This window comes from Halichoerus grypus, chromosome 6 (assembly GCF_964656455.1).
Source record: "Halichoerus grypus chromosome 6, mHalGry1.hap1.1, whole genome shotgun sequence".
Classification (NCBI taxonomy): Eukaryota; Metazoa; Chordata; class Mammalia; order Carnivora; family Phocidae; genus Halichoerus; species Halichoerus grypus.
Window position 1 is genome coordinate 167,284,103 of NC_135717.1, and position 12,691 is coordinate 167,296,793.

Below are 12,691 nucleotides of genomic sequence, written 5' to 3' on the forward strand. Positions count from 1 at the left end.
AACAGGATAGTGGTACAATCTCAGACTATCTTTGCACAACATAATAATCAATAACAAACAGAAAAATGATGAATTTAATCTGAAGAAATGTGGCAAACACCAACTTAACCAAGTGATCAAGGTTAGCATCACTGGTAGTGGGACAGGTAGACCTCATTTGCCTCCAGGTGATACACTAAGGGCACAGCATATTCCTGACAAAAATGATACGACAGTTGTCATGAAGAAACAGATGGACCCAGACCTAGAACTTCAAAATGTCAAGGACATGAAAGAAAGGCAAAGAAGACTCAGAATTGTTCCAGACTGAAGGAGTCTGAGGAGACATGCAACGAAATGTAACACCTATCCCTAGAGAGGACCCTGGACCAAAACAGAAAAAAGACATTATCGGGACAGCTGGCAACATGTTCACGGGCTCTGTGGATGGATGGTGACAGTGCACCAATACCACTCTCATCTGGAGAGCAGATCAAGGCTATGTAAGACAGTCCTATTGGGGGAATACACACTGAAGTGTTTCCCAGTGAAGGGATATCAGATCCGTGGCTTGCTCTCAAAATTTAGAAAATAACGATAAAGAGTGTGCATGTATACACACACATAAAGAGAGTGGACAGGGGTGCCTGGGTGGCTCAGTTGGTTAAGTGTCTGCCTTTGGCTCGGGTCATGATCTCAGGGTCCTGGGATCGAGCCCCGCATCGGGCTCCCTGCTCAGCGGGGAGTCTGCTTCTCCCTCTCCCTCTGCCCCTCTTCCCTGCTCATGCTCACTCTCTCGCTTGCACTGTCTCTCTCTCTCAATAAATAAAATCTTTTAAAAAAGAGAGAGAAAGTGGACAATGGAGCAAACACAATAAAATATTAACTGGGAAATCTGAGTAAAAGGAATATAGGTACTTTGAGAGTTTTCTATTTTGTGGGGTTTTTTATTTATTTTTATTTTTTTAGTTGTTCTGGCAACTCTTTTCTAATTGTGAAGTTATTTCAAAATAAATACTTGGGGAAAAATAATAGCCCTCCAGTGCCAGGAAGTGTGCAGGGCACAATATCTTTATCTTCACAAAAAAGCTGATACTGAAGCTCAAAGTTAAAACCTGGTCGAAGGTCCTCCAGCTAACAAGTGCTGGACCCACTCTGACTGAGATCTGCCAAATTTGAAAGCCTTCCCTCTTCTACTGCACCATACTACCTAGTTCCACAAACAGCTAACCACTGTGTACTGAGCGACATGCCAGCATGTGTACTGACCACTGAGGACGTGAAATGAATCAGGCCATCCCTGCTCTCAAGGAAGTCAGCCTAATAGAGACAGACAGACTTGTAAAGTGATAAAGGGTTAAAAGTGCCATGGTTGGTCTTTACTTCCGTACGTAGGAAATGTTGGCCCTCACTCCATCATAAGTTCCGAATGACCCATCAGAGGGTCACACTTTGCGATGTATAGGACAAATAGACCAATGGCCACAATGGAATGTATTTATAAAGTCACGTGAGTGAAAGGTCCCTGTCTAACACACACACACACACACACACACACACACACACTCTTTCTCACTCACTCCTCCAGGTTCTAAACAGCCCTAAAGAAAATAAGGGGGGTGGAGGTAATACAAGGATATTTGAGGAGTCTCAAACTACTGTTCCCCTTAGATTTATATCATCCCCAGAGGTAGTCGATATTTTGCTTAAAGGGGTCCTCTTCTAGAAAGTAGTGGTTGTGATGGGATTAAGACTGTTTGGCCCAATTGCGACACTGGATTCCTGCCAGAAGTCATACACTTAATTTCTAGTGGTTTTCTCCTCAAAGCAGAAAAATAACTATTATGCATGAAAAACAGCAAAGGTCTGAAGCTCTACCAACGCATCAAGAATCAGGTTTACTTGGCTCCCTGCTTCAATGACTCTGAAAGCCAAATTTACCCCCAGACGAAGTAGGTTTTACCATCAATTATGTGTAAATTAAGTGGTTTTTTTCTGGTTATAAACCAACCGGGGACAGGCGGGATGCAGTGCCTCTTGGCGTTGTCCTGAGTTTTGCAGGTAGCTTAGGTTCAGACCCTACATCACGTCAGGGAAGGGAAGGAGGCGGCACAAGCTACACAGCGGTAACACAATGGCACACGTGACCGCCACTGTCTCCAGGAAATACAGTTTCGCAAGGGAGACAAAGAGTGCTACGGAACATCACAGAAAGAATACCTTCTGGACTGGAGTGAGAACAGGGAAAGGTTTCCTTAAAAATGGAACACCAAATAGCTGAGATCTAAATAACAGGAGAGTATTAACCTAAATTTGCCAGGTTTATGAATTCATGTGTGTTTTACTTGATGGAAAATTTTCTGAGCAGGCAGGTAAAAAGCCATACAAGAAAAGATATGCCCAAAGGCAAGAAGGGGAAAGAAACAGCAAGTGATTCACCTTGCTGGGACATAAATACCAGGAAAGAAGCCTGTGGAAGGCCTTTAGTAGTGGAATAATAAATGTTTAATTGTCACAACAACTCAGCGATAGCTATTATTAGCTCCAGTTTACTGATGAGAAAAGTGGCCTGGACAAGGTCACACAACAAAGAAATGGCAGATTGGGGGCTCCTGGGTGGCTCAGTCGGTTAAGTGTGTGACTCATGATTTCGGCTCAGGGTCATGAGATCAAGCTCCACGTCAGGCTCTGTGCTCAGCGGGGAGTCTGCCTGAGATTCTCTCTCCCTCTCCCCCAACTCATGCTTTAAATAAATAAATAAATAAAATCTTAAAAAAAAAAAAAAGGCAGATCAGCAATAAAACCCATCCTCTTTCTGTTTCACTCCCCTCAGTTTTACCCAGAACATGACTAGGATTTGTCGGATTCCCAGACAAATCACCTTTTCCCTGGATAGCCAACCCTTGGTATCTAACACTTTTGAAATCCAAACACTCACCGAAGTTAATTTTAGCTCCATTTAGAAGTCAATCCCTCACTAAAATTTGGTGTACTCATTTTTTTTAATGTTTTCACCAATGTGGATTTCAATAACAACAAAAAGTTGTTTTCCCCTGATGCTGCAGAGGCCCAAAAATTTATGGCAGCACTAAGACGACAGCCCACACAGAAGTCCTTGTACGCTCTGTAATGCACAACACATCAGCATCGACTTTAGCTGGCAGCGGGGAGAGACAGAAGTTGGGACCCCACAATTATCCCTGTAAAGAAGCACACGAAAGGGAATGCAGGAATAAGAGCTACAATAATGGTAACACAAATAGCCATCTGTACTTGTAGCCAGTCATGCCAAGAGCTTTTAAACAGCCACATCCCTAACGCCTCCCTCTCCCGGCCATGCAGGTGGGCCCATTCCTCTCCATTCTTCTCCAACCCACGTAATTCCAGAGGAAGAGATAATCCGCTGCCAGGAGTAGGAGGCAAAGAAAGCTGCTATACTTTTGCACACAAAAGACGACAGAGGAAGGGTCCTAACTCCCTTCCCTGTGTTCTATCCATTAAGCCAGTATTTCCCTATTTCTTCCATTGTCTGAACATACAGAAATGTCGCTCCTGTTACAACCCCCAGGTCCCTGCCACCCACGCTGCCCAGGCTGGATTAGGTGCCCTCTCCCGCCCATCTCATCGCTCACTCAGTACCTTTCCCCCTGCACTCACCACACTGCACCTCTCCTCAGCATCAGTCTCCCCCTTCTATACTGAGAGCTCCCAAGGACAGGGACTGTCTGCCTCCCTCCACATCCTCAACAACCAGCACAGTGCTAGGCATTCAGGCGCTGAGAAGGGTCATGTGGCGCACACAAGAACTGCAGAATAAAACGGGAAGTGGGCAGTGGGAGAGGAAATGCTTGGAGAGTAATCTGAGGTCTGAGGATCCAGGATATCTAAATAGAAATCATGGTACAGCCTCTAGACTGGACCAATATGTTGAGTGCAACATTTACATTAAAAAAAATCCTTTAACAGTCGCTAATAGATTTATAACAAAAGGGAAAGCTGAGAGTATCACGAAAAAATTAAAAACTAACCACAGTTATTATTAGTGTTATGTCCCCCAGAGCAGGACAGCAGTGAGGAGTGCAAGTCTACAAAGGTACCACAGCCCTGCCACCCAGCTCCCGTTCCCACAAACAGCTTTTCACCGCTTTTTTTTTTTCTTTTTTTCTTTTCTTTTTCTGGAAACTTTTTTTGCCTCCCACATCCCCTTCCCCTTCCCCTCTCCACTCTCCCAACAACCTCCCAGAGAAAACAATGAATATGTGCAATACCCAAGAACGCTCAGAAAGACACGGCCCCGGTTCTCCGAAGTTCATCCTGACAGCTGCTGGCATGAGGAACACTTTGTTCCCAATTGAGCAGACTTCAGCTGGGTGACAAATGTGGCCAGGAACTCCTCAACAAGGTGCTGGGAACAATGGAGGATCTCAAAACCGTTCTTGGGTGCCACACTTCCCCATCTGCCCACAGCTCTACAACGGCAAGGCTTCTAGCAGGCTCTTCTCGGACTCTAACCCTACACTTCCTCCCCAGGGACATCCACTCTCCACTCCTCCTTCCCAAGGGTACTTGTCAAAACCCCACAGAACCTGACAGAAAGGTAAAACAGGGAAAAGGGTGTGATAAGGTCCTGGGATTCTTTCAATTTAAACCCTTAGCTGTACTTTTTCTTGGGTTTTTTTTTTTTTTCCACTGAAGAAAACTACATAATTACTAAGAGGTGCTGATCTTTACCAAGATTTTACTTGCAATCACTGCAATATGATGTCAAAGCTGAAAGGAACCTCAGAAAAAATTTCATCATATCCCCACATTTCACAGATGGAGAAAGGCCCAGAGAAGTTAAGAACTGCCTAACTAGTTGCACAAAGAAATCCCTAGAACGTCAGATCCTAAATGGCAAGAGTTGTATCTAATCCATCTCCAGAGTCCAACACAGTGTACAGCACTTAATAAATGGTTGGTAAACTGAACTAAATGAACATAACTAATAGTGGGAAATCTAGGACTATGACCCACAATGTTTTACTTCAAGAACAGTGTTTAGGGATGCCTGGGTGGCTCAGTCAGTTAAGCGTCTACCTTCGGCTCATGGAATCAGGTCATGATTCCAGGGTCCTAGAATCGAGTGCCGCATCAGGCTCCTTGGTCGGCGGGGAGCCTGCTTCTCCCTCTGCCTTCTGCTCCCCCTGCTTGTGCCCAATCACTCTTGCTCTCTCTCTGACAAATAAATAAGATCTTAAAAAAAAAAAAAAAAGTGTTTTTTCATCACATGTGACTAAAAAGCTGGGATCTCTGAATGATAATTCATGGGGGGGACAGCATACCCCATGGAATTCAGACTCTCTCCCTCCTCAACAACTAGGTATACTTCCTTTATCTCTGACACCACCTATAATTCCAACCTCTTTACATTCTAATCACTCTAAAAATCATACATTTCTGAATTGATTTCCTAAAATACCCCTTCTCTCACACTCAGAAGATCTTTTAATAACTCTCTTCAATTACTTTTTTTTCCCAAGTTTTTATTTAAATTCCAGTTAGTTAACATACAGTGTAATATTAGTTTCCATGCACAATGTAGTGATTCAACACTTCCATACAACACCTGGTGCTCGTCAAGACAAGTGTGCTCCTGAATCCCAATCACCCATTTCACCGATCGCCCTGCCCACCTCCCCTCTGGTAACCATCAGTTTGTTCTCTACAGTTAAGAATCTGTTTCTTGGTTTGCCTTTCCTCCCTCTCCCCGAATGTTCATCTGTTTTGTTTCTTAAATTCCACATATGAATGAAATCGTATGGTATTCATCTTTCTCTGATCTTCAATTACTTTCTTAATGATTGTCCTCTTTGGGTTCCCTCCTTATACTTCAACTTACCGCGAACTACAACTATCTCCCTTCCCTTGTGTTTCCCTAAGTCAATGGTTCTCAACCTTGGCTGCGTACTGGAATCATCTGGGGAAGTTTAAAAAAATATGAATTCCTGGGCCCTACTACCAGAGTTCCTGACTTAACTGGCCTAGGTGGGGGATGGCCAAGGAATGAAATTTTTAAAAACTCCCTAGGGGATTCTAATACACAGCTCACTTATGTTGACAGCCTCTGCCTGATACCCTCAAAAATTCACCAATTGGTCCATTATATACCCTAAAGATAACCTGTTCTGGATTTGCAAAATACTAGACTGAAGGCCCATTAGAATCACACCCTTAATTTACATCTGTCATATAATACTACTTTAGTAAATATGCCAGTGAAGTTCTATAAATCACTAATTATAATGAATGGCCAGTATCCCACTAAAAGACTATGGAGGAGAGGGAAAAAGTTACACTGGAGTTTTTGACTCAGAAACACATTTAGTTTATGTGTTTTTTTTACCAAGGATCCAGAGTCCTTCAAATCCATATGGTCTTTGTTATCAAAAACAGCTTTTTGTGGCCAACCCCAAAGAAGCACAAGAACATATCATGTATTTTCATGACTCTGTTCATACCAATATTTCTGTCTGAAACACCCTTCCCCTGTCTGCATGGAAAACTCCTATTCGTCCTTCAAAGCCCAGTTCAATCTATTGCCCCCTTTAGTCATTCATTCATCAAAAACAGAATCTACTCAGTGTCAGGGATTTTTTCCAGGCAATGGAGATACAACACTGTACAAGACCTAGTCACTGGTCTCACAGTGCTTACATTCTACTTAGGAAGCCAGACAGTAAACAAGGAGGCAAATTAAAATAATTCCAAATGGTGGTTAAGTGATATAAAGAAGATAAAGCAATCTAACAGTACAGAGTAACGGTAGATAGTAACTTTCCCCACAGGCAGACTCATTTGGTATTTCGAGACTGAATCAAGAACAGGGGGATTTACCGTATTCCTTTTACATTCCCAGCATTCAGTCTTAGTACCTACACAATGAATATTTTGAATGAATAGAAAACATACTGGTAAGAAAAGAACTTGTTTAAAAAAAAAAACCTGCCACCTCTGTGGGCTCAGACCTAGTTTGCGGCGACATGGCTAAACGCACAAAGAAGGTCGGAATCGTGGGTGAATACGGGACCTGTTATGGTGCTTCCCTCAGGAAAATGGTGAAGAAGATTGAAATAAGCCAGCATGCCAAGTACACCCGCTCCTTCTGTGGCAAAACCAAGATGAAAAGACAAGGGGTGGGGATCTGGCATTGTGACTCCTGCATGAAAACCGTCGCTGGTGGCGCCTGGACCTACAACACCACTTCTGCCGTCACAGTAAAGATGGCCATCAGAAGACTGAAGGAATTGAAAGACCAGTAGAAGCTCCACCATTTAAAACATTGCTAGCCTACAATAAATGAGTTAATTTATGTAACAAAAAAAAAAAAAAAAGGTCTGCAGAAATAATCATAATCAATTAAGAGTCAAGAAGCATGAATCCTCACCTAAGTTTTTCCCACTACCTATAAGATTTGGGACCAATCTCTTTCTCTCCTCTGTAAAATAAGTAGACTGGTTTAGAGCAGGACTATACTGCTCACCAGAGGTAAATAAAAAATGAAGTGCACAGGCAGAGGCCGTGTGGTATTGGAGCAAACAGGTTCCTATAGGGAAGAGCCACTGTGCGGATTCGAGAAAGTCCACGCCGCAGGAATGCAGGCCCACTGTTGCCCTGAAAAGCCAAGAATCTGGATTTCATGTGTGTTCTCCCAGTGTTTAAATATTAAATCCACATGCCTTCAAAATACTGTGTAAGCCAAACAAAACCCCATGTGTAAGGGCCAGACCACAGGCCTCCAGTTTGTAGCCTCTAGACTAGACCATTCTAAGCCCTTCTAGTCCTGACAGGGCTCTTCAAGGAGATACCTTCTTAAAAACACTGAAGAGACAATAGGATTAGAGAACAAAAAGTGAAAAGCACAGTCTCTGTCCCCAGTGTTCCAATCAGATCACAGAAGACTCTTCTTCATAATTCCTCAGGCAGTAACTTCTTGTTGCCCAGAAAGAATATTATGTGTCCTGGACAAAAAAAAATCAATCCCAACCTCTCCTTTAGATTATACAAGCAGTAAGTCCATTATATTTTTAGTGATCTGGAGTGAACGTTTGTGCTTTTGCCCACATGTGCTTAATAAATATTCCTCTCCTAGGCAATCAGGAAGGCTTCAACAGAGGCACAACTCATGTGCACGCACACACACACACACACACACACCCCACAAAGCAAGGAAATCAATTATGCTGAAGACTGGCAAGATGCCCCAAAGACACAGCAGGAATTTGATATGAACAGCAGGATGAGGAAGAGAATGAATAATTCAGACTCCCTGATTCACTTAACAAAGTTCTGTCAAGCACAAGCTGAGACCCATGGCTTGTGGGCTGAGCTCCCTCATCTGAAAGGCGAGGCTCCCTCACTAAATGGAAAGCTGACACTGCCTGTCCTGAAGGTGGGAGAGAGAAGAAATGACAAACTTGCACCGAGAATAAGTCAAGTTCTTTTCCCCAGAGACAATTCATCATAAAGGACCAAATCTGACAACAGATGATGTTTTCTTACCGTCATTAGCAGAGAAAAAGAACATGCATATTTTATTTATGTCCACCCTTTAAGAAGGCCTCCATTAGACTACAAAGCCAAAGTAAACAAGATAATGGGAAAGGTGAAAGAACAGTATCAGCCAGAATAGCTAAAACTATACAGACATCTTCCCAACCCCTACTGTCCTCCTTCCAAGGTTGAAGCAAGTTACCAACACTATCTTTAAACTAGCAATGATGACTGATTTATCAACTATTCATAAAATGCTTAACCTAAATTCTACATTATTTTTTTTATTTTTACACAGGCAATTCTGAAAACAGATTCAGATCTATCCTGAGAATTAATCAGTCCTTATAAACTCAGTCTGTTGGAAACCAGGGTTTTGTGTGTGTGTGTGTGTGTGTGTGTGTGTGTGTGTGTGTGTATGTACGTGTGTATATATTTATATATATGTATATATATAGTAAAAAAAAAAACAAAAAAACAAAAAACAGAGCTGCTACATGAACGGCCTAGGGAAGAAAAAGAAATGTGAACCGACTAACCGGTTTTCTTGTGTCTCTATGATAGGGTTGGTGTTTTATCTTCCATTTTTGGTTTTCAATGACAAGAGTGAAATATTTGTTATCATTCAACATTTAAATCACTCAAATCTATGGTATTCACTGATGCAAGTAATTCCTTCAGTCTCACATCTGTGACATGTTACTTGTAAACCACATACCAAGAATGCATTAACTCCTGAGGGTCCTAATACTAAAATTGTATTGATACAAAAATCAACACAATTGAACACTAAGGCTGTGAAGACAGAGTCTCTATGCAATAAATAGATCCCAAGGGGCATCTGGGTGGCTCAGCGAGTTAAGCATCTGCCTTCGGCTCAAGTCGTGATCTCGGGGTCCTGGTATCGAGCCCAGCGTCAGGCTTCCTGCTCAGCGAAGAGTCTGCTTCCCCCTCTCCTTCTGCTCCTCCACCCCCTCCCCGCTCCCTGCTCATTCGCACACACTTGCTCTAATAAATAAATAAAATCTTTTTAAAAAGTAAAAATAGGGGTGCCTGGGTGACTCAGTTGGTTAAGTGTCTGCTTTCAGCTCAGGTCATGATCCCGGGGTCCTGGAATCGAGCCCCGCATTGGGCTCCCCGCTCAGCAGAGTCTGCTTCTCCCTCTACTGCTCCCCCTGCTTGGACACACACACTCTCTCTCTCTCAGTCAAATAAATAAATAAATAAAATCTAAAAAAATAAACAGATCCCAAATATTATACTAGTTGAGTAGCAGAAACAGACTTTATCAAGAATTACTATCACAAAAAGTTCAGTCAAGAGTAAGCTCACACTCTTTTTTTTAAAAGATTTTATTCCTTCATTTTGAGAGAGAGAGCGCGAGCATGCACATAGGGGGAGGGGCAGAGGGAGAGAGCATCCCAAGCAGACTCCATGCTGAGTGCAGAGCCCGACACGGGGGCCCGATTCCACGACAAGATCATGACTGGAGAGGAAACCAAGAGTTGGACACTCAACTGACTGAGCCACCAAGGTGCCCTAAGAGTAAGCTCACATTTCTAAAAATCATTTTAAAAATTAGGCTGATTCCTCAAAGTTATCAAAAGCAACAAACAACTTCTCCAAAATTCCAATGGCTGAACAGGAGGTGTTTCAGCCCTAAAAGCAAAGAATAAATAGCATTTTAAAAAGTAATTAAGGGGCGCCTGGTGGCTCAGTCTGTTAAGATCTGCCTTAGGCTAACATCATAATCCCAGCCCCCCCCCAATTGGGCTCCCTGCTCAGTGGGGAGCCTGCTTCTCCCTCTCCCTCTGCCACTCCCCCGCTTGTGCTGTCAAATAAATAAATAAAATCTTTAAAAATAAATAAATAAACAAATAACAGCCTGCTCCTTCTGGTGACCATAACCAAATTTTCCTACCTGCTTCAGGTCAGCCCCTAAGGAATTAATCTATCACCCCATCATGAAGAGCCATGTGATCTAAAAGCAGTGGTTCCACCCAGAGACCCCCATGGACGAGACAGTGATTGTACCAGATGGAGACTGTTTGCCCACATTCTATGTTACAGATCATAATTCAAGAGTTCACAAGTCAAGCTTCTAAGGGTCACAGACAGAAAAGGGCCTCTAATTTCCAAACGCTTAATGACAGGCACTTCTAGAAATTAAGATAATATAAAGTCTTACCTGCTATTTCTTTTGTCAAAGAGCAAATAAGACTGCTGTTGATCAACTTTCAACAAGGTAGAAATGGAGGACAATCCTCCCAGAATAAGAATAAAATTTATTTGTTGAGTTTGGAGCAATGAGGATTATTTTTCTTTTTCAAATCTCCCCAAATGATGTTAATGGGCAGCCAAAACTGAGAAACATGGGTCTACCTAAGTTCTGAAACAAGCTAGCTAGGGCGGCTTAACTAGTGAGATAAGGGTAATATATTCAAAGGAGGTTTTGGCCTTTGCATTATGACTTTGAAATGATTATCTCTAGCAAAAGAACCAAACGCCACTCAGTGATCATTCACCCTGAAAATCTGGGACATGTATCCTACACAGATAAGGTTCTTTCAGTTCTAAAATCCTATAATCTCTCCAACCATTAACCATCTAATAAGTACTGGGCCTACTATATACCAGGTACTGTGCTAGATGATAGGAATTTAAACAGAAAAAGATCAAAGCTTAGTCCCTACCCTCAAGGAACTTACAGTTTGGTAGGAATTCAAAGTAAAGAGGCACTTGCATACGGTGAGGTAAATGCTAGAAAGGGAAAAGTGCAAGGAGCTATGCTAGCAGTCACGTGAGTTCTTAACCCCACCTGAGATATTCAGCAAAAGGTTTCCAAAGAAAACTGACCTGTAAACCAAGATCTCAAAGATGAAGGTTAGTGTGTAAAAGGTGGAAAGAGAAGTATTACAGAAGTAACTTCCAGTAGAGGTGCATGCTCTGTGCACGAGCGGGTCAAGTGTTTGGGAGATGAGGTAGGAGCTGGGTCACCAGAGCTGCCTGATGGGACTAAAGGGCACTGATATGATCAGAGCTGTTTCAGATGGATCACTTCTAAGAAAGGTCACTGAGATGCAGTGGCACAGGATGGGAAGGACAAAACTGAAGGCAGAAAGACCCCTGGGTAAGCGGGGGCACTGGTCACTGAGCTACACAAGAGCAGAGTTTTGCCAAAAGGGCAGATGAGGAGAAGTCAACTGTAGACATGCTGGCTTTGCAGTAACTGCGGGGCACCCAAGTGCAGATGCACACGAAGCAGTTGGAAACAGACATCTGAAGTGCAGGGAGGAGATCTAGGCTACAGAGAACAATCTGGAAGTTGTCAGCATATAGATGATAAATAAAGCCTTCGCTGTGGATGAGCTTGCCTCTGGAGAACACGTATAACAGAGGAAAAGGCTTAGAGCGGAATCCTGAATAATAGCAACTTCTAAGTGGGGGCTGAGGAAGGAACTAGGAAAAGGTCCTGGGGTGGGGGGGGGGGGGGAATGTTAAAAGGATAGTGCCAGAGAGGCATCTCAAGGACAGGGAAAACAGAAAGGATAGTCACTGGACTTAGCCACAGGGGTTATTGGTGACCTTGGGGGAATGGAGTTCAAATGTTGTAGTTGAGGAAGAAACTAGACTGCAATGGGTTCAAAGCGTATAGACACTTATTTCAAGAAGTTGGTTTGTAGTTTATAAAAAGGAGAAGAGTAAAAAGCAGCTAGAGGGTAGAGGAGACTAAAGGACTGAATATGCTAGACTTTATTTAAGTTTAATGAGAGAGGCATGTATAATGTTGATAAGAAAAAATACACAAAGGTAGATTTAGGGGCACCCAGCTGGCTCAGTTGGTAAAGCATGTGACTCTTGATCTCGGGGTTGTGAGTTCCTGCCCCACAACGGGTGTAGAGATTACTCAAAAATAAAATCTTCAAAAAAAAAAAAAGAAAAGAAAAAAGAATTAAAAATCTAGGAAAGAGATCCAAGCAGGATTCACCATAGAATGGAAGAACAATACATTTTTCACTGTCACAGACACAGTTTATGGGGTTGATAGCAGGAAGTTAAGACTTCCAATTTGATAGCTTCTATTCCATCTAAAAATTAAGAGGCCAAAATTCTTACTTAAGTGAAGGGAAAGTGAATGTAGGGCAATGACAAACATTTGAAACAGCTTTGGTGGCAAATC

General features: G+C 42.6%; 1 protein-coding gene and 1 pseudogene across 18 annotated transcripts in view; one reads left to right on the top strand and one right to left on the bottom strand.

The window, feature by feature from the left end:
• Positions 1–12,691, bottom strand: part of RBFOX2 (RNA binding fox-1 homolog 2) — a 283,206-nt gene that overhangs the window by 234,333 nt on the left and 36,182 nt on the right. The gene's annotated exons all lie outside the window — the stretch shown is intronic.
• LOC118540844 (large ribosomal subunit protein eL43 pseudogene) lies at positions 6,977–7,457 on the top strand (annotated as a pseudogene).